General features: G+C 44.5%; 1 long non-coding RNA gene across 1 annotated transcript in view; it reads right to left on the bottom strand.

Moving 5' to 3' along the window:
• Positions 1–13,247: 13,247 nt before the first annotated feature.
• LOC128078484 (uncharacterized) overlaps positions 13,248–22,092 on the bottom strand; it is a 41,827-nt gene continuing 32,982 nt past the window's right edge. The window contains exon 3 of the long non-coding RNA XR_008205674.1: positions 13,248–16,827. This is a non-coding gene — a long non-coding RNA (uncharacterized LOC128078484). The remainder of the gene's footprint in view (positions 16,828–22,092) is intronic.

The following is a 22,092-nucleotide window of genomic DNA, read 5'->3' on the forward strand; positions in this document are numbered from 1 at the left end:
CGCAGCGCTCCCTGCCCGCAGTGCCGCCCCCGCTGCTCAGCGCTGCTCAGCCCTGCGGCAGCCCCCGCCGCGCCCCCATGGGCGATGGGCGCCGGCCGCCCCCCGCCCGCCCCGGCCCCGCTCCTCCGCCCCCACCCCGCGCCGCCGCCGCGCTTTTGTCAATGGGAAGCGCTCCGCGGCGAGCGCCCCATTTAACGCACCGGCGCTCGCGGGCCGCCAATGAGGCGGCGGAGGGCGGACCCCCCCGGCACGGCCCGCCCCCGGCCGCGAACAATGGGAGGGCCCCGGCCGCCACCGCGCCCCGCTGCGCAGCGCCCTCCGCCGCCGTGCGGGGCGGCAGAGGGGTGGCGGGGCGAGCGATCCCAGCGATGCTGCGGTGGCACCGCGGAGCAGCCTCGGCCGGGGGAGCCCCGACGCCGTGTGCGTGCACAGGTGACTGCGGCGAGCGGTCGCTACGGCAGGTGCCGCGAACCCAACCCCCTTCGTGCTCGTAATTTTTCATAATCGATGAAACGACGAGCATAACTCATTCATAGCGTTTGATAATTCACTGCGGCACCTCTGTCGGAGCTGCGGGTCTGAGCGCGCCGCCCGCCACATGGATCGGGATTTTCCTTTGTTTGCTTCTTCTCTCCATCCCCGGCGGCCGACACGGCGCCGTACGAGCGGAGAGCGGCCCTGAAGCGGACGGGGGACCCCGAGCTGCCGCCCGGGGCCGGGCCGGGCCGCACACGCGGGGCTGTGCCCACCGCAGAGAGACGGGGCTGCTCGGTGCATCCACAGGAGGATCCTGCACCCCGCCCTTCACAGCCCTCTGTCGTAGGCGTGAAGTTCCAACAAACAAACACTATATGGTTTGGTAATTAGGATTTAATTAAATAAATCTGAGAACTTATTGTTCATTATTACCTGAGATTTCTGAGTGCGAAGAAGGTGTATGCCAAGCAATCATAATCAGTTTTTTTCTTTTAATTATTCATTTTTTGATGGGACCATTAAAAAAACACCAACTTCACAATAAGAAGGCAGGTGTTTCTTTTAATTGAAGCTCTGCTGTTTTTTGTAAAGACGTGGCTGGTGAATAATAACTCAGTGTTTTGAAACATTCCATCTTTCAGTGGTTTGCTTTTTGAAGCATTCCCATACGATGCAGTGTTTGCAGGACGTGCAGTCGGGGCACAAAGCACAGCTCTGTGAGCACACACAGCGTGAGGCTATAAAGGCACTGCTAGCAGTGCTACTCTAACTGCCCAAACAGGAGTCTTGTAAGCAGAACACAGGAGGAAGGCACCAAGAGGCAGGCGAGGAAGGGTAAATGCCCTGAATCCTTCTTCAGTCCCAGGAGAGAATGGAATGGCTCTGACTTAGGGCACTGCTATGTTGGGGCTCCAGAAAGAAGAGTGCAGGTGAGGACTGGTGCTCCCCTCATTGCCACGGCCCCACGGGTGGAGGTCTTGCCAGTGGCAGCACCATGATCTGTTCTGACCGCTGCTGGAACGCACCACCCGCCCCTCACTGTGCCACTGTTTGGTCTCCATAAATGCTCAGTAAGTACTGATGAATGTTAGTGGGTGTCATCTTTTTCCACATGTAGGAATTCAGTTCCACCCCTTTGCTTCATACACACTTCATGTCAGACATCATTCTATCAGACCACCCCTCTGCTGCTACCTGTCACATGGCAACAAAATGTCACAGGATATTGGTGGGAAGGTTCAGCCTCTACTGCCATACCACCAACATCCGCCTCTGACATCACGGGCCAACATCATAAAATAGGAGGCATTACCTTCAGAGCAGCCATCATGGATAGGTAGGTAGATAAATAGATAGATAGATAAATAGGTTGGTTGATTGATCGATCGATAGCTATTTGTTAGTTTGCAGTAAGAAAGTTTAGCTCAGTTCCCCATGCTAACAGCTTGACCTCCCAGTGCTTGGACACTGAGAAATTTTGTGTTTGTTTAAAATACATGTTGGCAGTGGACTGTGGAAACATATATATAGGCCTTCGGACTTCTACTAACTTGTTTTCTTTCTAATTTGTTACTCGATTGAAAGTGGGTCACGTACTTACGGAAAGCCACTTCCAATTGTATGGAGGCTGTGCTCTTTCTGCTGCATGTATGAGACCAGCCCGAATGCTATGTTGCACAAGGCCTGTGTTTTCTTTAAAAGGATAATAATTTAAAGACCCACTTTCACAATATAGCCTCAGTTAGGTCATTTCTGTTCTGTTCTGGCTATTTGTTTATAGATGCAAAAGTCATCAGGTTAGTACAAACGTTTATTGCAGACATGTTAAAAAGGGTCTCTGCAGTGAAATTGTGGATGCTGTGGCAAACTCAGCTGGCAGGAAGAGCAGAGCAGGCAGCAACAGTGGGGAAATGGCATCACCTGAATCCAACGTGCAGAAATGCCTCTATTTGTCTTCTCCAGTGACACAGGAACCATTTATCGTTGTAACATGCATCCCCATGCCATGTCCTGAAGGTGAGGTTCCCTTTCCAGGAAGGCATGTTATCACCTCCCCCACCAAAATCTGACCCAGGATCATTAACAGTTGTTCAAAGATTGCTGTGTTAATTCAGAAGTTTGTATTCAATTATTTATCTGCTTTTTTTTTTTTGCCAGGAAATGATGGCGTTGAGCCTACAATAAACGCAAATGGGCTGCCCAATTAATTTCCAGATAATTCTGTGTGACCACGAGGATTGCAGGAGCTCAGATAGCACAGTGGTGTTTTTTAAACCTCTCTCCCCTTACTTGTGCCACTTGCTGTTATGATCCCTGCCATACTTTAAAAACACAATTGATGGCTAGAGCTAAATAAGGTGTAGAGACAGGTAAGGAACGGAGCAGAACAGGCAGAAATAACAAGCATGCAACAAACATGCCAGCAAATAGGCTTGTTTTACAAACAAGAACAAGGAGCAACGGCAGGTCTTGAGGCCACAGGGGCTCGTAGCCACTCTCCTGGCTACAGCACTGAGCCCTGCTGTGAGCAACAGCTGAAATCCTGAAGTGCTTCTGCTGCAGTGGTAAACTGAACTGAGAAAACAGACACCAGGTAAACAGCATAGGTAATGTAGAGACTGGCTGAAAACAAACACCTGTGTGTATGGAGAGCTAGCACCACGTGACCAACGTATGGGATTTCTGGCCTTCCATGGGCTGTCCTACTGGAACACCACGAGGCCATCTGAAAATACACGACAACCTGAGCTAACAGGGCCTGTCAGTGCAGGCAGGGCATGAGCAAAGAGTGAGCACTGTGCAAGGAAGTTCCGTGGGCACTATGGGTAAGTTAGAGCTCTGTCCTCCTTCTGGGCACAATTACTCTGCACTGCTCTTTTCTGTGCAGTAAGTACTAATGGCCAGACAGCAAACATCAGCCAATAGTGTGGGTGTTAGAGATGATCACAGCCAGCTCCGGATGGATCCCAGAGCTCCTTGTCGAATGCCAACCAGAAGAACGCTAATAGAATGTCAGTTTCGGTACTTGATAAATATGTGGTGCTATGTTTCTTTGTTAAGAACATGAGAAGTACTCCAGTGACAAGGTGCTGCACAGTTATTCCTTCCAGTTCCTATAGGGAAGCCGAAAACCCACCACCTGTCCTGAGCTGTCTCCATAGATGTCATACCCTTGATTTCCACATAGCTCTGAGCACAAGTGTGTATGTGGGCACATAATTAGCCCACATCCCAGCTTCAGTTTTATTACACTGACTAGTTCCTGGTGCAGATGTAGGCAGATGTGGGGTGTGATCAATCATTTTGATAGGATGAGAGGAAACGGCCTCAAGTTGCACCAGGGGAGATCAGGAAAAACTTCTCTTGAAAAGCGATCAAGCACTGGAATGGGCTGCCCAGGGTGGTGGGGTCACTGTCCATGGAAGTACTCAGGAAACGTGTAAATGTGGCACTGAGGGCCATGGTCAGTGGGCATGGTTGGTGGTACATGGATGGTAGGACTGGATGATCTTAGAGGTCTTTTCCGACCTTAATGATTCTGTGATTTTATGATTCTGCTATTTAACCACTGATCTGCTCGCTCTTCGCATGCGAGTTGAGGAAAAGCACACATCTGAACTGCTGTGAGGTCCTTCACACAGATGCATGCACACGTTGCCCTTGTTACAGAAAACTTTATAAAGATAAAACTTCAAAGGCCAATTTCCTAATGCAATTTTTAAGCTTAAAAATAAATAAAACATGACACAATTCAACACCTCTCTCCTCCTATATAGCAAGTATGCCAAAGCCTTAAGCCAGCACTTTATATTCTTATTTTTTTTAAAATCGAACACTGTGTATTTTATTGCTTTCAGGAAGAGCAGCGATGACTACCAAATTCAACTGGAGTCAGTATCTTCTTCACCAGAACTTCTGGTGCACTGCTGCTTTTAGTTCTTTAGCGGGGATGTTGTCAGTTTCCAGGGCCCAGTGCCAACTGATTGTGTAACCAAAAAAGAAGTGCAAAACAATGTCTGCGATAGCCGAAATCACTAAGCTCCACCAAGTGGCACCACGGAGAACGCGTTGCCGTCAGGCTGGGAGCTGTGCTTTGGAATGGATTCAGAGGTGACTGTGATCTCCGCTTAGCCTGCCTTTATTAAGCATTCAGCTATTTTTGTTTTCTAGCTCCTACAAGGAAGACGAACAGGGCGTTGCAGAAAGATGCTCTGCAATGTAATTATTACTTACGTAACGCTCAGCTCTTGATCCTACTCATCATCCCACTGGCTACGAGGTTAATTGTCCAAGTGTCACGCTCCCGCACATTCTGCAGCAGTGTTTGCAGAATGAGTGCCTGCACAAACATACATGGGGGGACTCAAACATCTGTTGTTACTCATTTATATTCCGTCAGTGCCTAAATAGCATCAGGCATGAAACGAATGGTGTTACCAGCACAGAAAACAAAGATGGCTCCTGCCTTGAAAGGTTTCCAACTGTTAAATTAATCCGCATGCCCGTATGAAAACACTCTGAAAAGAAGATTGCATGCAACATATGCTAACAAAGCCAATGGATCCTGCAGTTCAAGTTTACTTTTCTGCTCTGGTTCAGTAGAGGACTCTTAAGTTACGAATAGGTTGAGCTCTAGAGCTCGTCTGCTTTTTCCAGTTTATAGCTGAAGTGCTAAAGGCGATCATCTCTGCCCAGAGATTGAACAGAACTCTTTTCTTGCTCATGAAGGTACAAAGGATGTTACCTTATCTTCTTAACAGAGCATTTTCCCCTCTCAGTGAATCTATTGAGAATTGCAGGACTCACCCAGAGCAGAATTCTGCCTCCTGGAGGTGCCAGACAGAGAGGAAGAGCTCTCTGTTCTCATTAACACATGTGAGGATGCTGAAGCTGAACATACAATGGAAAAGCTCCAGCTACACTAGGGCAGGTCACATGGGGATATTATTAACAAAAGCCTATAAATACAGCTCATGATGTTCTTATCTGCAGTGCCTTTCTTAGGGAAAGGAACTACTAGAACCAGACTGGGGAGTCTCATCCCAGCAGAGAACCCCACAAATTGTTCCTCTCTTTTCTAAGGATTTCTCTGCTCAGGAAGTAGGTTTTTAACATCAGCAAAAATAATAAAAACTGGCCTCAAGAGATCTGATGCACGGGGATTTTTAGAAGAGTTTATATAAGCTACGAAGAAGTGTATACAGAATTTTTATAAAGCCAGGAAACAATGCCAGAAAGCCTGTGGATGAGAATGCAATAGCCTGAAGGGATTTTATCAGCTGTCGTTCTCTCCAGATGGTATCCTGTTGAGTTTTGCCATAAGCCAAGTTATCTCCTGGTTGGACTAACTAAACCACGTATCTCAATTCTCATTCCATGAAACATCTTACCAAACAAAACATGGTCATCTTTGTTTATCAATCTCTTGTTAGTCAAACCAGAAGGACTAAAGCTCAGCTAAATGCGGCAAGATGTCTAAAAATAATCTTAGATTTTAATCTTTGCCCCAGGCAATTCAAGATATTTTTTCTTGCTTTCTCATGCTGCTTGTCTAAGTAACGTCAGGGCTGACACTGAAAGTACTTCCCCAGCATGGAGGAAACACTGTCACTGTGTTCCCAAGGTTTAAAGATGAATGCCTTTTAATATAAAAGTTTCCTAGCAACATGTGTTCTCAGCCTAAAATGTGTTCCAAAAACGGTGATGCTTTCAGTGCTGTCTCTATTCCCCTGTTGAATGTAGTCTCTGCGCTGTGTTGTTATCCCTGACTTCACAGCCCATTGTGTCACTGAACAGCAATCTTCCTTTCCCAGGTTCAGCTCCTCACGTCTCCAGCTTTGGTCTTACACACAAAACCATCTGCCTGCCCTCTTCCTGCAGTGGGTGTGCTCTGCCTTTTTCTGTAACTCAGAGGAAGAACCTCCTTTTTATTTATTTATTTTTTTTCTGATGTGGTTGTGGAGTTTATCAGACTCCTGAATATTTCTTTATCTTTTGTTATTTAGACTGTAAATTCACCCAGACTCAAAGCTATTTTATCCATGTCTGCAGGCTTCAGGCAGCACCACTGTTTGCATCTTCCAGTGTTCCCTATGGCCAGCAGTACGAACAAGCACACGTAGCTTCCACAGCAGGAGCTGCACCTTGCATGCAGAGAAATAAGCACAGATAAACTCTTATCAAATCGGGTTTTAATATGCTTAGGAAAGCAGTAAAGGAAAGGAAGAGGGGAGTGGCAGAATATCCTAGGATGCAGTTTCCTCATGCCCATGAGACAAGAGAGAACGTGACCATGGATAACCCAAATCCTGCACATCCATTGTCACTCTGTGTTCACTCTGACAGAGCAATTATAGGCAGCATTTGTATTGTTGTGTGACAGCCTGTCCTTACATGCTTTCCTTCAGCTTTTTTTGCAAGAAAGGCATAAAAGAAAATGTTCCAGGTCACCGAGCACTGAGGAAAACCTTTGGATTGCTGGGTGCACAGACCACACTGGTAGCAAATGAGTCCTGTACTGCAGGGATCACACCCTGTCCCAGGCCACTGCCCTTTCCATGCAGGGCCTTGTGAGTGCTATATGTATGGCAGTATTGTATGGCAGTGTGCAGCACAGGTACAGGGCTGGTTGTGGGGGAATTACCTTGTGCCTGAGAAAAAAAGCATCCCATCCCTGACTGCTCTTGGAGGAGTCAGGCTCAAAGGCCTTCTTTGCAAAGCCCAGACAGACTGCTGTCTCCCTGGTAACCAGAAACACTGAAGGAAGAGAAGTAGGTGTACTGATCCTCCCTGTGATAGGGCTGGGAGCAGAAAGGGATGCTCAAGGACCAAAAGGAGGAAGTGCGCAGCCTTCAGCACAGGGGAACGTGCTTCACACTCTGCTATGGCCAATCCTCAGCACTTCACAGGGGGCTGTGGGGCTCCTGGTGGATGTTCTGGCACCCCTGGCCCCAGAACGCTGGAGTACAAGGGGCACTGAGCTCTGCAGGATGTGCAAAGGCAATCCCAAAGGGAAATCAACCTGCTGTAAGTACTTGGGACTCATTAACACATGGTATCAGTGGAACATGAAGCCAAGGTGATTCAGGCCATCTCCTTGTCAAACCCATCTATTTCTAGTAGTCTTTATGGGAAGAACTATTAGAAAGCTGTGCAATTTGCTCTTTGCTTGGTTTTAATCTCAATTGATTGCTATAAAAACCTCCAATCTGGCAAAACCAGGAGGCAGATCTCTAGAAAACGCACCCCAGAGCAGCACACAGGAGTAACATCTGAGCTCCTATCATACCCCTTTCTCACATACTGTAGAAAAACAGTAGTGAAGCTAAGCCAGAAAGTTGTGCAGAAGCATAACTCAATTTCTTCATTTCAGCAGAACAAGTAGCTCGTTCTGTTAAATGAATACACCTGAAGCTCACGGTGCTGTGCAGTTCGCTGGTGTCACAGGTAATGCAAGGCTGAAGATGATGGCTCAGCACACACACCTCTCCTCAGGAGCTCAGACACAGCTTGCCAAGTGGCCTCAGTGTCATCGGTGCTCCAGAAACAGAGGGAATGTACTCCATACCCTAACCTGCCCTCATTAGCAACCACCCCAGTCAGCCTCATTCATGAGGGCTCATTGCGGAGGAGTCAAGATTGCCTAGAAAAAATCCAGCATGTGCTCTGCGAGGAGATACACGAACCCCCTGCAACTGCTTTGAGAATTCAAGCACATACAGGAGAAAGGGGATCTGTGCCCCCAGTTAATCAAGACACGAGCATTTTTTCTTTAATTAGGACAAGTGTGAAGCACAAATAACTTTGCACAAGAGTCCTCCTTTTGCACTGGGGGTTATGCAGGAGGAAGAGGCTGTGCCTTTCGCTCTGACCCCTGAAATCTCCACTGCTTGTGAGCCAGCAGCTTTCTGAGCACAGATTCCTTGGTGCTGAATGTTACCAATCCAGTAACATTCTCACAAGGGACAGATTTGGACTTGGCACACAGCAGGCGTATCTTGGATTCCTTCACTGAATGTCAGGGGTGTCTCACCCTCTCCCTTTCTCTCCCAGGGGAACGCGCTGCAGAAGGATTCCTGCCGACTCTGTGTTTGTTTTTTTTCCTTATTCTGTTAGTTCTGGGATAAAAGGGATATGTTTGCTTCTTGCTAGTTAAGGAAAACACTCAGATAACTTTCACAGTGATAACTGCACTGAACACAACCAAAGCTTAAGCCATATATTTTCATTTGGTTTACAAGACTTATTTTTCTTGCTGTCCTCTCCTTATCAGCTTTCACATTTTAGGTACTTTATTTGTAGATATCTGCCTTCCCCCATACTTCAGTAGCTTCAGCCCTCACCAGGCTTCTGCTCTGCTATTTGCCACTTACCCTTATCAGTCATATATTTCACCTGTCTATCATCACACTTCTCTTTCCAGCCATTCACAAAAGCCAACCCCAAGATCACAGCTCCTAAACACATTTATTCTTGCCTTGAAGCTAACCAGAGAGGTTTGTAGCCTTGGCATTTTACCCACAGCAATGTGCTGTGTTAGAATTCCACTTCATCCGCACGGAGTCCCAATGACTTTTCTTGTTACACTTTGGAATGCTAACACTTATATTTGATTTGTGTTTACTTCAGAGAATACTGTTGGAGAGCAGCATTTGCAGTTATTTCATGCTTTTTCTTTCCGGGATGAAGACAAGAAGATGATGGGCAAACATATATTGGTGAGATACTGGATTTGTCACGCCTCGTTGATTAGTTACAGCTCACTGTGTTTTTGAAACTTAATTGGCTCTGTGCAGCCCAGTGGTACAGGACATTTTGGGTCATGTTGCTCGCAGAGTCCAACAAAAAGAAAACGTGTATTTTCTCTTAAAACAAAAACCTCCCATTTCCACACTGGATTCAAGTGCTTTGATGTTAAGATGACAGGTGTCTCATCTGGATTCTATCTCCCCATGCAAGAAGCCCTTAGGCTTCAGATTAGATCAGACAACAATACAGTTAGAAATACAGAAGGATATAAACTATGCCATTGCTGACTACAGCTTTTCCATTGTAAGCTTAGGAGCCCTTTTCGGTCATTATTTCCCCCACTCTTTACAAAGTCAATTGAATCCATGTGACACTCCTTCTCCATTTGCTGCTGTGTCATGCCAGCCATCATTTGTTCTGTGGCACAGAGCACATCAGTGCAGTGAAGCACTGTAGCAGCAGGGCGAGGTGCTCCTGGTGCTTTGCAGTCTCAGCGCCATGGAGTCCTGTGGCTGCTCAAGAAGGCCTTCATCCTTAGCAACCTGAAGGCTGCTTCAGCTCCAGACAGCTTCCAGCCATCTCAGTGCTGTCACGATCATGTGAGAGACAGGCCAAAAGTCTGCTACTTTTGTCTACTGCTGAGTCCTGCATTGCTCTGGCACAACAAAAAGTTGCATTAAAAGTCCAAGTCCTTTTGAGTCTGATTTTGCTGACCAGGAGCACAAATGAAGCTCCTTGAGCCTGTTTTGGTTTTTTTGGTGTTTTTTTTTTTGTTTTGTTTTGTTTTGTTTTGTTTTGTTTTTTGCAGAGATTCTTGTTCTTAAGTTCTCACCTTACATCTTCATTCATTATTTCTACTCTATATTGCTGTAAAAAAACCCCTCTGATTATTAAAAAAATCAAAAAAACACACTTGTAATTTTCCATTGCCTTTGCAATTTCAGAGGATCACGTTAGTATTTTTGTTGGAACAGCTACTTAATGCTGTTTCTGCTCTGCATATCAATGAGATAACAGCAAAATAACACAGCACCTTGAGTGGGAGGAGGGCTGAGCACTGCCATCACTGCAGCTCTTGCTAAGCGTTGGGAGTGCAGTGTGCTGTAGCAGTTAGAGAAACCATTTTGCTCATTTCAGCCGTCTGCATTTTCATTAAGTCGGTGTGGTTATTCCTTCCCCACGGGGCTGTAAAACTGTAAATAGCAAAAGGAATGAGAACAGGCAGTCAGTCAAATGACAGAATATTAAAAAGGTCATAAGTAGTACACAAGGCCAAAATAATTGAATGGATGTATTAGAATTCTCTAATGGAGCGAATTATTAGAGAATGGAATTCTCTAATAATATCAATATGAAAAAATGGCACAGAACCTTTAATTCAAGTATTGTTGAGTTTGGAAATTAGTTTAAAATACAGTTTTTTTCCAGCACTCTAAATTATTTTCCTGATATAAGCTAAATTCTGCCAGCAGGATCATCCTTTCACTGGGGGGCTTAATGGCGTTCTGTTCTGTGACAGTGAAGCAGAGTTAGCAAGAGCCTCAGCTGCTCTCCTGGCCCCTCCATACCCAGAAACACACTTTCCTTTAAAGGCTAACATGCAGGCTCTGAGAAAGCTGGCAAGTAACCTGCATCACTCACAAGCATGAAGGTCTGCTCAGGGCAAATCTCCCCATTGGTACAGAATTGATGCACACTGGTCATGGCACAACCCCAGGGAAAAAGAGGTAGAGGGAGAAGATCAGTGGTGGGAGATGGATGCCTTGTAAGCCCTTCGCCCTGGCACAGGCAGCCCAAGCTGCTGAGTCACTGGTTATTGCAAATGAGGGGCAGAGCATTTTCCGTTCCCAAGCACAGAATGGGCTGCCTTATAGACAAACTTGATGATTTCTGCTATTACCCTCCTGAAAAAGAAGCCAGGTCTTCGAAGATTTCAGCATCTGTGCTACTGCCATAGCTGTAAGTATTGTCACACCTAGCAGATTTTCATTTAAAATGATAGATAAGCTTTTAGGGCTTCTGTCAGGATATCATAAGGGAGAAACCCGCGTTGCTACTGGAGACCAAAGTGAGGAGCAGAATCAGGCTTTCTGAAGTACTGACTGACAGCATGCTGCAAACACAGTCCTAAGCCATGAGAATTGACATAACCTGAAAATCACCTTTTTAAATAGGCAAAGTGTATTTCCCTGGGGAAAACAAGTGCTGTGTAGCTTTCACACTCAGCTGGTTCTCAAGGTGCAGGAAATTGCAGCTCCTGCTCCCCCCAAAGCCGCCGGTCTTGCTTGTTCCTACTGGCGTGCTCTTGGCCAGCCACATAAATTGGTTCACAACATCCAGTGCCATTTAGTTTCAGTCTGAGCTGCCAGGAGCAATAATTTCCCAAGGACACAAGGCAAAGCCTGGCATCTTGCTGATTCTGTGATTCTGTGATTCTGTGAATGGTGGAAACCAGTGCAGGAAGCAGTGGTGGGGTTCAGCAAGGAAGTCTGGTTTTCCTTTGGCCTTCCTTTGGCACAGAAATTGTAAAATCCTCCTGTAGGAGGCATTGCATCCTGATGTGTACAGCAAGCAGAACAGCTAACACTTCTGCTGCTCCTTTATAAGTGATCTGCTTCATTTTCAAAATAGTGATATTTAATATTATCTTTATTTTTAACATGCTTCTGTAAACAAGGGCATAATGCAAAAAAACCAACGTCCAAATTATAAGCTGGAAAAGTAATTAAAGCATGGGGCTTTCAGGTCACACATCAGCAGATCAGAGGGGCGCAGTAATTAATTTTTGGCAGCCTTTGACAACGGGGCACGAAACATTCTTTAGTTCACTTCGGGTTTGAATGAACTTGAAAAATAGAATACTTTGTACAGAATTTCCACTGAACTGTTATAGACGAATTCAACTTACTTTTTTTGTTAAATAATGTAGGTGTTTGCTAAAAAAATAAATAAAACCAATTATAAAAATATATATTTTTTAATTTTTAAAACAAAATCCTCAGTCTTCCTTTTTGTGCACTCCCCAGCTACAGCTGAACCTTTGCAATTTCATTTGTGAGGCAGATTTCTCTGTATAAGGCAGTAAAACAATACCTCAGTGGGGAATTCTTCAAGATCTTTCACTTGAGCATTTTTATTCTCTAAAATGTTATTCCAGTGCTAGCAATACAGTCCAACTTCAATAAGTAATTGAAACAGTATCTGTACTCAGTAGATGGACATCCCTGATCTGCACCGCAGGGAAAGAAAAATATGCCTCTGTTCTCTGCACTGAAACCTGCCCATGGAAGCTGGCCCTTCTTGCTGAGCTCTCAGTATTTGCATCAGGATTAACTGTTCTGTGCCAAACCCTGCTATGGGGCACAGATCCCTTTGGATTAATTACTAAATAATAGGACTGTTGGAAAAATAAAAGATTCCAGTGTTATCTATTGAAAGATACCTGCTTGTCCTGAAGATTATTTGCACCAAAAGAGTTCATGAAGTAGATGCAGGGGACTCTCACTGCAAGATCACCTCTGCTTGGACATGCATTTTCCCAGTGTGACAAGTACTTGTTTTTTCTTGGTTTTTTTTTTTTTTTTTTTTTTTTTTTTTTTTTTTTTTTTTTGCTAAATCATAACATCATAGAATCATTAAGGTTGGAAAAGACCTCTAGGATCATCTAGTCCAACTGTCCAGCTACCACCAAAATATTGCCCTCTAACCATGGCCCTCAGTGACGCATCTCCACATTCCTTGAACAGCTCCTGGGACGGTGACTCCAGCACCTCCTTGGCAGCTCGTGCCAACACTCAACCACTCTTGCAGAGAAGTTTTCCCTGATACTCAACCTGAACCTCCCCTGGTGCAACTTGAGGCCATTTCCTCTCATCATATCAAATAACAGCGAGAAGGAGTGAGCCCCCTTCCTCCCTGCCCTGGGCTCCCTCTCCCACCCCTCAGCAGCCCAAGACAAGCAGGCAGAGCTGGCAGAGCTGTGTGTTGCTCAGCCCCCAGCCATGTGCCATGCACCACGGTGCAGCACGGTGCCCTAACAGGGGAGCAGGCAGGAGCTTGTCAAAGGAACGTCACGAACAAATAAGTGATGCTTTGCAGGTCCTGGCCTGCTCAGAGGGATGTGGGCAGTTAAACACAAACAACTCAGCACTCGTATGAGGGGACAGCTGGAGCTGGAGCAGCAATGAAAGAATACAAGGAGGTGGGGATGCCATGTGGGGTGCATACAGCAAGGCAGTTCGGTCCTGCTTGGGGAGGGAGGAGATTGCTGGGAAAGCAATATTCTGGCACAACGCGGATGCCCCAAAAGAACTCTCTGCTTTAATCAATGTACCCCAAAACATCTTAGCTGCACTTGTGTGGGTAGTTGCATGATATCAGGCTTTGCTTTATCAGAGCAATACAACACAGGCTTTGCAGAGCCGCCTGTTCAAGGAGATGCTAGATAACAGGCATTGCTCATGCAGTATGGGGAGCAAGGCAACAGTAAAGGCAGAACCTTTTGCAAGTACATAGCTGGATTCAGTGCCTCTTCAGACACTTAAAATAGCTCAATTTGCTTTGCTTTTCTTACAACAGTGCCTTCACTCCCATGCTGGAGCGGAAGAGTATTTTCTCACTTGAATAATGCCCCTCTAGCAAAATGAATTATAAATAGATAGAGAGCAAGTGTTGCTGAAGTGTAGAGGGCTTAAGTCTGTCTGCCACTTCTGGTTTCATAACCACGAACACCCTGCTTTCCAAGATTTAGCCCTCCTCATTTCCATTCTTCTGACTCAGAACTGGGCCTGTGTTAGATCCTTTCATAACCACCATATGGTGCCTAGAAAGTCTTTCAGATATTTACAGTTCCCCAGGGCCTGCTCTAGATTCAAGACATGAATTTGAGGATGACAATCATTCACGCCAGGGCAAGCAATTTTTAGAGGGCTTTTTCCCACTTCTCCAGTGCTCAGTGCATTTATCCAGAAAATGGGCAGCATCTCAAGACAAGCAGATCCTCAGTGAAACACTTCCCAACAGATCAGATGTTATGTCTTCTGATTTAAGATGTTTGCTCTTGCAATAGAAGTATATGGAAGTACAAGGTTTCTCATTATTTCTCTAAACATCTTTATACATTCCCTTCTATTCATATTTTTCCTACTTACCATTTTTCTGACATTTCTTCACCGCTTTTCTCAGCAAATTATTTCCAAATTCCTTCTGCCAACAGAATCGAATGCTGTCCTTCAGGTGAGGGTGTGTTGCTGATCTCAAATATTACATGGTCACATTTGCAATATTACTTATCTCAGCCATTATCCACGTTTTACCAGTTTATGAGTTGGCCATACCATCACACACTGATCAGCTTCCTTTAATTTCATCCAAACAACGATCTCCTCTCTCTGGTGACCAGTGGCAGAACCCAAAGGAACAGTGTGGATCTGTGACAGGGAGGTCAGGCTGGGTATCAGGAAGAGGCTGCTCAGAGCAATGGCCATGGCACCAAGCTGCCTGATTTCAGGATGTGTCTGGATAACACTCTCAGTCATATGGTCTGATTTTTGGGTGGTGCTATCAGGAGCCAGATGTTAAGATCCTCGTGGGTCCCTTCCAACTTGGGATATTCCACGATTCTATGGCTGTTATGTTTTTAGGTGCTCCGAGTCTCTCTTCATTGTGGTTGGTTTTAATGACCCTTAGTTCTATCAACATCATGCCTAGGTTTCTTAGTCTTATCTGAAATATTTAGGTTTTCCATTTTTCTAAATCTGCAAATAGAAGCCTCCTCTTTTGAATTACATTCTTTTTTCTTGAGCTTTTTAAAATGGGAGACATCCACATTTATTTCCTTGTCCTCTGTGTTTTAATAGCTTCTATAATTTCTTCTATTCCAGACAAGGATAATTAGTAACCAGTCTTGGATTTTATAATTTCATAGTACTATTGTTGCTAAAACGAATGTTCCCATTCTTCTGAAGGCATTTGGAGACAGCTGGAGATGGGCAAATTGATCTGAAGAAATAAACAACTGATGTTTCCTACAAAAAGATCAAAGATATACTTTGAAACTCAAGAAATGAATTTGTTTCTTCATGTTCTTTCTGAAAGTTCCACTTTCTCTCTGGTTTTGGCCTCCAATGGAAGCAGAAATGCTTAACAACAATTGCGTGAGCCAGCTTCCTTAAACCACTTAAATCCAAGGAGATGCTGCAGATGATGCAGGCAGGTGGTTTTGGGGAGATTTGTGCCTGTGTTATTGTCCCAGGAGTTTGAGCAGACTTTCTCCAGGTGTCTAATATGTTGCTGTCATTAGTTACAACATAAATGAGCACAAATGAGATTGTGGTTTTGCTTCAAAAATTGGTTAAGCCAAATACAGCAGCAGAAGTGATCTAACCTCCAAAAGCCAACTGATGGGATGAAAATCAACGGAGTGCTCTAAAGAGCATGGACTTACTGGAAAAAAAATTGGAAGCAGAGATCTTTTGCAACAAACTGGACTCTGGAAGTCATATTACATTTCAGATGCTAGTTCTGGAAGAGGCTTGGCAGCTCTCTAGCTTGGTTGGTTTTGCATAGCCAGGTTTAGATGCAGAGACCAATCAACTCTTGGACAAGGCCACCATCTGGCACACAGGGCTGTGGAAGTGGCTGCTGGTTGCAGAACCTCCTGGGAGCCAGGTCTGCCAGGAGTGCCTCACCAGGACGGCCCCAGTGAGGAAATCTGAAGCAAGAGCCACCTCTCATCTGCCCTTATTAAACGAATGCATAGGAAATGGCCTGTTTAAAGCATGCACCAATCCTAGATCATGAGCTGCTTTGCTGTTCTTCACTACTGTGAAAAATACCATGAACCAATGGCGATGGGAAGATGCAGCAGGGTCTTGCAGCCTCGCTGCCAAGTATTATTTCATAGGGAAATATGGGCAGATTCCAGCTGCTCATTCTGGAGGTGAAGTTAATGAACATAACAGCAGGAAAGAACAGCTTCAGATATGGAAAAAAAAGGAAATGCAGCATGGAAACACACGGGGAGGAATAAAACTTGTTGAAGCACACTGTGGCATTATTTCTGCTGACAAAAAAAGGATGTGCCTTAACAAATAGAGGCAGCAAGTGCCTCAGCAGACCGTTGTTTTCTGCTAGAGCTGGAAAATGATTCATGCTATTCAAAAAACTGCTTTGTGACATCAGTAATAAACAACATAGGGCACTTCCTTCAACGCAGTTCTATTTGTCAGAAGTTCTCTACTTTGTTCTATATTTTTATAGTGGCTTACAATGGTGCACAGCTTTATTCATAACCCATATCAACATTCTTCACACCTTTTTTCTGCAATTCTTCTGTCATTTCACACAATAACCCAATGGTAAGAGTTAACAGACCAGGTTATCAGGGAACCATCTCCAGCATCCATCACAGCCGAGGTGTGAAGTAAGCTTTGTGCGTTAGCTGTGCTTCCTCTACACAGATATTCCTACAGCATTTCCTGAACCCAATGTATAAAATAGCTGAATAACACATGTGCCATGAGGTTGCTGTATCTGTGAAGTGACATCAGTGGTTAGTCTGCTCCATTGCCTTTTCTGGGAGATGCACTACTCATACAGAATCTGAAACAGAAAAACTTTACTCAGAAACATAGGATAAGATTGTGCAAACACAAACATGTATGAAAAAACTTCTGCAGGCACTGATTGCCCAATGCTGTTGTTCTTGGGCTTAAAACTGGAAAATCTCCTTTGTCACATTCATAACCAATTGTATCAGTCCAGGTATCATGCCATTAATCAAATAACTGCTGATAAATTGATTTGTAAGAATGTTCCCTTATTGCTATTATTAAAATAAGACTGTATTAACACATGCAAAATAGCAAAGCTGAGTTGATTAATAATTGTGCAAGGATTTTTTTATTATTTAGATTAGATAGACATTCTAATTTCATGTCATTATTTTATGTTGAACACATTTTTAACAATGATGGGATACCTTACTAAGGATAAGAAGAGCTGCCAGCAGTTTCCATTGAATACTGTGACATTTCCAGAGTACTCCAAATGATTCCAGAAATCAAAGAATGCAATCACTTCTGGGCAAAATCCTTTTTGTACTGTTACTAGCTAACGATGGCTTACAAAAACAAACAAACAAACAACACTTTTTGAGGGTTCAATTGCCTTGAAGGGGAAGAAGAGAGCTGTGTTTTTGCTACATTTTGACCCCAGTCAGCCAAAGCCTGAATCAGGCCAGCTTCCTGATGAGAGCTCATGGGTTTGGGCAGTGTGGCTGGGGATCCTCTCCATCCTAGCTGTGCCTCTCAGGAGAGAGGGTGCTGCAAAGCAAGGGCTACAGACTGCTTATCTGCACTAAAAGATAGAGGAGAAAAGGCCAGGCTTGCTGTCTCCAAGCTCTTACTCCATGGGCCTGGAAATGCCTGATTCTGCTCTAGGTAATCTTTCGTTAGACAGTCGTACTCTGACCAGCAATTCAGCTTTAGAGACTGAGCTCTCCTTTATGCCAGATCTCTGACCCTTGAGAGCCCATGCATAGAGCACACAAGTACAGCCCCATGGCCAAGCATTCCTCCGTATTAGCATCAATTATATCACTTTGCTGCTGGCAGATTCTTGCTCCACAAATAAAAAGAGAAACAAAAATGGAGAGAGTTTTGATAGCTGTGCTTGTTTGGAGGGAGATTAACAGCACAAAAAGGGAAATAGAAAGTTTTTCCATCATAACTCCTGATGTATCAAAGCTTAATCGGGTTCCTTTGAGCTGGACAGAATGTATTTAAACAAGGCACTGCAGTAACATAACAGCACATCAGCCACTTTAGATGCTGTATTTCCCAGGCAAGAAAGGCCCCGTATAACTTCAGCCATTTTAAGAATCTGAAAGACTTGAAATTAAATTAGAACAAATTGCGATGCAAGCTTAAAACAAAGGATTTTCATTTCTGATGCAAACTCAAAGTACCATAAGGGCATGCATCAGTTTGAAGAGTTCTGTGATTCAGGGTTTCCTGGAAGAGATTCAAATGAAATTGAAGTGGATGTCAAAGGACCCACATGGAACCGAGCTAAGCACCTCTGTGTTCATCCATGTCCTCTGCAAGCCAAGGCATCTCTGCTCACCTGTTCAGCCACACCTAAGCTTGGAGATAGGCTCCAGGAGTCTCAAGAGTATGTTTTCATGAGAAAAGCACATGTTCTTTATTTTTAATATCCTTCTAGGAGTTGCACAATCCTCTCTGCTTCTACAGCCTGCCCCTGGGGTCTGTGTCAGCCTCAAGAGCCATAATATCTGAGACAAGAATGGAAACAACAATTTTGGGGGACAAACCTTTAGGTCTACTTGGAGACACGTTGCTTAGCTACGTGGACATTTACATCTGTGTCACTTGTCAAGCAAGACAAAAAGACTGCTATATTGGATCAGTAGGAAAACAAGCACTTGAGGGGAGGTCATCCATCCACACTGGTGCTCTGGGTCAGGCTCGCGGAGGCAGATAATGCTCCTGCCAAGTTCCACAGTGTTCCAGCCTGTTCTTTAAAAACCTCCAGTGGTGGATAATCCACGTCTCACAATGTGGGCCAATGGCCAGAGCCTTAGCAGAGGATGATTCCCTGCGTGAACAATGGTCCCTTCTATTATGTTTTGGCAAATGCAGAAAGGAATTTGCTCTATCTCGTAGATCAGGCTAATTCCCTTGCCTGGCTAGGTTCTGTCAGCTGAGCTTTGAAGATACCCAGTAATTTTAGTCCTAGGAGAGCATTATGAGCCGTTCTCTGATGAACGCATCATCAAGGACAACACTGTAATGGGTTTTTAAATTGTTTCCCTTAGTCATAGGCTTAAAATAAAAATTAAAAAGAGGCGGAAGAAATAGTACAAGCATTAGACAAATGTAACAGGAATGCTTAGGCACTGTGAAAACCAAGGGAGAACATAATTACAGACCATGTTTCACAAAGTGTGAGTCACTGGAGAAGAAAAAAAAAATGCTTTACACTTGTATACGATCAGCTGTTCGGCTGAACAGTCTGGAGCCTTGGGTACCTCTGATCCCTAAGCCCAGGAGCACAACCTTAAGCAGCAATGCTGGGAGTGCTGCTAGAACCACAGAGCATGCAGGTGGAAAACACCTGCAAACTCAGAGCATGGTGAGAGGAGCAGGCCAGACACCATAGCACATCATATTTTTAACTACAGGAACGGCTTTAGCCTGAGATATCATTTAGATATTGTGAAGACTGGGAGAAATACTATTTTTCCAAACATGCAAGAAATAGCACATGCACAGAAGAGCAGCATGGTTCAGATTTTTAACCCAGCTCCTAACAATGGGAAAGAATGAGCAAAGAGTAATATTAAGTGTTGGAAGATGGAAGTCGAGGTCAGAAACTTTGAGGCTAAAGCAAACAGCTGTCTGGAAAAACTGCCCACATCAGCACTCATACTTTTGCACAAGTAGCTCCTACCCTGCTGACTGCAGGGCAAATCCTCAGTGCCATGCTCCTGTCTCATGCCTCCTTACCAACTGCAGAAACATGAGCACATTATATTCAATGCATTACTCCAGTCCTTGTGCTTGGTGTGCTCCACACAGTTCACTAACTCAGCTGCTGCCAGATTGCTTGCTTCTCTGCTGATGGCCTCTGCGGGGGTTACATCAGTGTGTAATGCTGTCTGATGCAATCTGTTGCAGATTTGCATCTTGGCCAGAAAGTTATCCTACAAAACTTGCAATAGGGCTCCATCATGCCAGTGGCTGTGGACAACACTTCTTAGGTATGATGAAGACCACACATGTATACCTGTATGCAAATACACAGACCTGAGCAGCCCCAGCTGCACTGAAGATGCTAAGGCACCACACTGTGTGGGGCACAGCAATCCCTTGTGGGCTGCATTGCCCACCCCTTAGGAGAGCCTGGAGGATGAAGGAAACGATGTGCATGGGAATCAGCTACAGAGCTGTGAAAAGATCCTCCCCACTATTGCAGCCAAAGATACTAATCAAGTCCTCAGCCCCCTCAGGGCAGGCTCACAGAGCAGGAAAATGTAGCAGCAACCCCAACATACCCGACCTCCAGGCCACAACTAGTCACAAGGCATGGGCTCCCTCCTAAGTCCTTGTGCAGAAGTCTCCTGGAGGCACAGTTCTGCACAGCAGCTGAGGTCAGTTTTGAGCTAGCTTTGCACAAAATAAATTGGCAGATGACCACTTCAAGTTTTGTGCTTTTTTTTTTTTTTTAATAAATAAATAAGAAATTATATTAACATTACTTTAATAACTTCATTTAGTTGCACAATAATCTATTCCCTCCCTAGCTGCGTGCCAGAACTGGCTGAGACGTCACAGAGGTAAGTGATATAAATGCTGCAGCCATCTCTATGGAACTGCCTAGAGATATCTGACTCATGCTGTTCCATGCAGTTAATTCTGTCTTCAACCGCTTTTTTCTTTTTTTATTCATGGAAAGAAGCTTATGCATTAATTTCCTAATTAACGCCATTAATATTCTATGTAAATGAAATGCCTTTCTTTCTGTGTATTTACATGATATCTCAGGATGTACTACAGCAAGCAACAGACCAACCACTACCAAGGGTATAGAGCACTGCCTGGTGTGCCTGTAGTACATTCAGCATGTGCCAACACATCATCTACATTTCAGATCTTCCATTAAAAGGAGAAAAACTTGCCACAAAGCATACCAAAGTTCTACCTGCTTCTTGCTGTCTGCTGTACAGCTCAGCCAGGATAGACTCTGAACACACAAAACTCAGTATCTTAAAAAAATATATTCCCACTTACACTTTAAATTGTAGGATTGTTTATGTAGTCAATGCTTCCCCTGGCCTGGAGGCTGAAATTCCTGGTTTGAAATTATAGCTCTAGTAAGGGCAAAAGGTAATGTCAGCTTTGGGATCTTACCATGCCTCTCCCTATCACTGAGAAAAGTGAGGCAAGCAGTGATGACATCCAATCACTTAACAGGGCCATATTCCAGGTGGGTTTACATGGGCACCCACAGCCACACGTATGTTGTCTGTATATGGATGCAGACTGGAGATACACGATCCTTGAGTAACATAACAGCACATGAGCCTGATCCTTCCAACCTTGGCATGCATACAGCATACATATATAAATGTATGCACGGGTTAACTCTCTCAGCTATTAAGACCTTTCAGCTATCAGCAATAACTCAGAAAAGCTGCTCAGATTGCTTAAATTAAGTCACTACCATTTAAGCAGGAGTTACCTTCCAAGATTTTTTATTATTATACATCACTGTAACAGCACTGCAGAAGTCTCATGGCGTTCCTAGAAAGACATCACTGTGATGGTAAAACCTTCAAGATGCAGAAACCTGTAATTCCCTGCATCCCTCAGGTACCATTATTCCATGCGGAGAATGTTTTTATAACGTAATGGTAACTCGGTGGTACTGTTATTGCGTTTTAATAACACATGTTCAACTATGTAAGATGATGGACATACGTGCTGTGAAAAGCCATGGCACTGTAATCGTATTCAAAGCAACTACCCTCACAAAAAAGGAAGAAACTAGAAACCTGATTTTATGTATGTTAATTACAGTGGGGAAAAACTGATGGCAGGCAACAGAATAGTGCAGCAGTTAAAGCACAACAGTCAGGCAAGGGAAATTACAGATTTCTTTTAAAATTAAAATCAAACACCGGCTCTAGACACAAAATATGCAAATATCCCTACTGAAATTCAGCTTCTTCTCAGAACCAAATCTCAGGCTCCTCTTTGGAGCACTACTGCAGCAATCCTTTGTGCGTTTGCCTAGCAACAAGCCTGCTGGTGCCCGTACTCTCAGGAGTGACACTATTACCAA

This window comes from Tympanuchus pallidicinctus, unplaced genomic scaffold, assembly GCF_026119805.1.
Source record: "Tympanuchus pallidicinctus isolate F22 unplaced genomic scaffold, pur_lepc_1.0 scaffold17, whole genome shotgun sequence".
Taxonomy (NCBI): Eukaryota; Metazoa; Chordata; class Aves; order Galliformes; family Phasianidae; genus Tympanuchus; species Tympanuchus pallidicinctus.